This window comes from Camelina sativa, chromosome 17 (genome assembly GCF_000633955.1).
Source record: "Camelina sativa cultivar DH55 chromosome 17, Cs, whole genome shotgun sequence".
Taxonomy (NCBI): domain Eukaryota; kingdom Viridiplantae; phylum Streptophyta; class Magnoliopsida; order Brassicales; family Brassicaceae; genus Camelina; species Camelina sativa.
In genome coordinates, this window is record NC_025701.1 from 22,009,743 (window position 1) to 22,014,078 (window position 4,336).

A 4,336-nucleotide genomic window follows, 5' to 3' on the forward strand; every position below is an offset into this window, starting at 1 on the left:
AAAGCAATAGTTCTTTTTGTTGACCTTCAGTCAATTACTTGTGAGGTGTCTTTGGAGGATGGGTCAGTTCTTATTTACACAGCGGTTTATGCATCTACCGAGGAAGAGGAAAGGAAAAAGCTTTGGATTTCACTTCAGGATAGACACACATCTCTCTGTTTAGCAAACAAGCCGTGGATGATTAATGGGGATTTCAATGAGATTCTTAGTCCAGCGGAAACCTCAAATAATAATACGGTCAGCTCTACAAGAGGTATGCGTATGTTTGGAGACTGTTTAGCTGATTTAGGTCTCTTTGATCTTCCCTTTAGTGGACCTAAATTTACTTGGACGAACAAAAGATCAGGAGATCTGATTGGGAAAAAACTAGATAGATACTTGGTGAATGGTTGTTGGCTGCTAAGATTCCCTTCTAGTTTTTGTACCTTCCAAGCCCCTGAGTTCTCTGATCATACACCTGGTCATGTAAAGATTGTCTCGCCTCCTCCGTCTTATGATACTAGGCCATTTAAATTTTTTTCGCTTTTAACAAAGCATCGAAGTTTTCTGGATTCGGTTTTGGAAGCTTGGACACATGTTGGTATATCAGTCCTTACTCTTAAAGACTTCTGTTTCAAGCTGAAAATGATGAAAAAGCCTATAAAAGATTTGATGAAGAACAATTTCAGTGGCTTAGAAAAGAGAGTTGTTGAGGCTCACTCCAAGCTTAATGATCTTCAGCTGTTAGCTTTGAATGTCCCTTCTCAGACCAATATTCAGAATGAAAAATTAGCTTTGGAGGGTGGTTGCATCTTAGTCTTGCGGAGAAGAGTTTTTACAAGCAAAAGTCTTGTCTAAGATGGTTGGGTGAAGGTGACTTTAATACTTCTTTTTTCCATAAGGTTACTACGGCTAGGAATGCTAGAAATGCCATCAAGTTTCTGTTGAAACCGGATGGATCTTTCACTTCATCTCTCCAAGAAACTCATGATCTAGCTATCGGCTATTTTGCTGGGATCCTACGTTTAGTTGAGGCAGGTTTTGTCCTGATTTACCTGAGCTCCTTAGTTCTTTAATCCATACAACTTGTTCGATTGAGCAGCAATCTTCTCTCTCCTCTCCTTTCTCTGCTGAAGCTATAAGAGCTTGTATTCTCAATTTGCCTCTCAATAAAACACCAGGACCAGATGGATTTCCTGTAGAGTTCTTCAAGGCTACATGGTCTATTATTGGGCAGGAATTAACATTGAGTGTGCTCCAGTTCTTTCATGATTCCTTTATCCCATCTGCCTTAAATTCTATATCTCTTATCCTAGTTCCAAAGTGGCTAGGGGCTGTTGAATTGAAGGATTTCAGACCCATCTCCTGGCTTAATATGGTTTACAAGCTCATATCTCGTCTCTTGTTAGACAGATTAAAGAGTCTGCTTCCTGACCTTATACTTCCAAACCAAACCGCATTTGTAAAGGACATGCTTATTATAGAGAATGTGCTTCTTGCTTCATAAGTTATGCAAGGATATCATCTTAATTCTGGTAGAGAAAGAATCACACTCAAAGTTGACATCTCAAAAGCTTTTGATTCAGTTAGATGGGATTTTCTTCTCGATTCTCTTCAGGCTTATAAGGTTCCTCTTATTTTCATTAACTGGATCAGAGCTTGTGTGTGTTCTCCGTCGTTCAGTGTTAGTATCAATGGGGTTACTTCAGGCTTCTTTAAAGGAAGGACGGGTCTGTGCCAAGGGGATCTTTTATCCCCAATTCTGTTTGTTATGTTAATGAATGTGTTATCCTTAATGTTGAATAAAGCTGCTCTAGAAGGATCTTTCAAGTACCACCCTGGGTGTGAAGATCTTCAGCTTACTCATCTATGCTTTGCTGATGATTTATTAATCTTCTTAGAGGGATCAAAGCATTCTTTGAGCGGAGTTATGTCTGGTCTTGCAAAAATTGAGGAAATCTCTGGTTTGACAATGAATATTGAGAAAACCTCCTTGTTTTTTTCTGGTGTAAGTGAGGATAACTTGAACCGGTTGAAGACTGTTTTCAAGTTGACTTCTTCCACTCTTCCAGTCCGGTACTTAGGTCTTCCCCTATGTTCCAAAAAGCTCTCAGTTAAAGACTACGATCCTTTGCTATCTCAAATTCAGAAGAAACTGAATGCTTGGACTCATAAGTTTCTGAGTTTGGCTGGTAGGTTAACTCTCTTATCTTCAGTTATCTCCGGAGTTATAGGTTTTTGGACTAGTGCGTTCTTCCTCCCTAAGAAGGTTATTAGAAAAATTAACAGTCTTTGCAGCTCCTTCATTTGGCATGGAAAGGTAGACACTCCCTCAGGTGCTAAAGTGTCTTGGTTTAACATTTGCTTCCCTAAGTTAGAAGGTGGACTTGGTTTGAGGCACATTAGTAGTTGGAACGAAACATGTGCTTTGAAACTTTTTTGGATGCTGTTTTTTAGAGCTGGTTCTTTTTGGGTGGCCTGGATAACAATTAGGTATCTTTCTAAATCTCCTTTGTGGGCACTCAATGAAAAGAATGCTTCTTACTCTTGGAACTTCAGAAAATTACTTAAGCTTCGTTCCAAAGCTCTTAAATTTCTCAGCAACCATATTGGAAATGGTGATTCTACTTTCTTTTGGTGGGATCCATGGACTCCTTTTGGATCTCTTTACCATTTCCTTGGTTCAGATGGGCCTAGTCACTTAGGGATCCCTTTTTTTTCAACTGTCGCTGAATTGAGAAATGAGAATGGATGGTCTCTTCCTAGTGCCAGATCAGAGAGACAAGTTCTTCTCCACGCTTTTATCTCTACCATTACTATGTCATCAGCAAGTGATATTCCAGTCTGTGCAATAAACGGTATAAAACAATGTTTCTCTTCTAAAGGTGTGTGGAACGTTGTTAGGTTTTCGAATCAAGTAAAATCTTGGGCCCCTCTTGTGTGGCACAAAGCTGTCATTCCAAAGCATGCTTTAAATTCATGGCTATTTATACTGAATCGCAACCCAACTCTTGATCGTTTGTCTACTTGGGGAGTAGATATTGAGTTAGACTGTCTTCTTTGTGGTTTGGCACCTGAATCTCGAAATCACCTTTTTTCGAATGTGCTTTTTCAGCTGAAGTGTGGAGTTTGATAACACAAAGACTTAAGATATCATCTCCTCCTCTTCTTTGGGACCAGATCCTCCTTTGGATGCCAACAGTATCAGCATCAAAGCATACAAAACTTGCTCTCCTTCAAGGTTGGCAGGGTACAATCTATGAACTGTGGAGAGAGAGAAATTGGCGGTTCCATGAAGGTCTTTCGGTCTCCCCAGTTTCAGTAGCAACAAGCATCCTCTCCACCATGAATTACAAATGTAGTTATATGTTGCAATTGGGTTTGAAGCGAGGGATCTCTCTTCTTCAATGTTGGATGAATTAAGTTTCTTGACAAGCATTTAGCTCTGCTTTTTCCTTTCTTTCTTCGGTCTGCTTTCTTCGGTCTTTGTTTGTTTTCAATCGTTCACCCTTCTAGCTGTTGCTAGTCCTCGTCCTTTTTTCTTTGCTTGTATTAGTTATATTATGTAAAATTGATCTTTTATATATTTATGAAAACCCTTTAACAAAAAAGTACGGTATAAACAGAGGAACAAACGTGTTGGAATCATTAGCTGTTTTCTTGTAGTGATTTTCATGCAAGCCTAACTCGAGAATCATTAAAGCCTCGTAAATATAAAATGATATGGCCAAATCCCTGTTTTAAAAATTCCCGTCTAACACCGATTACACTCCGTAAAATCGCTAGGTTCACTATTTTTGCCTCGATTAAAGACCAATTTCCATCTAATATCAATTATTTAATTATGCCTGTCTATTTTGATTATATCTCGTCTAATCCGATTACTTCTGAAAGGACCAACCTTTTTTTTTAATAATAAATAATAAATATAATATAGTAAATAATAAACTACAACTAGTGGTCCCATACCCACTAGCCACCTAACCACATTCACAAACAACGCGGAATAACAAAACCAATATCCAATAATAATCCAATAATAAATCCAATAACAATCCAATATCATAGCATAAGCAATATTCCAATACCAACAAGAAGAAACATGAAAACCAGCAACCTAGCAATGTTTCTAATGACTCAACTCTAGCAACCTAGCAATGCCAGACAACATCCAATCGAGTCCCTAGAACATCCTCCTCTTCATTGCCTTGATTCCACGATCACACTTTGTCTTTACCTGCACCACAAACACTCAGTGAGGCAATCCTCCCATCTACTGGGATATACACACAAGCAATAAGATCTCTACATGCCACAATCAACAATCAATAAAACAAACCAGGCAATATACAAAGCA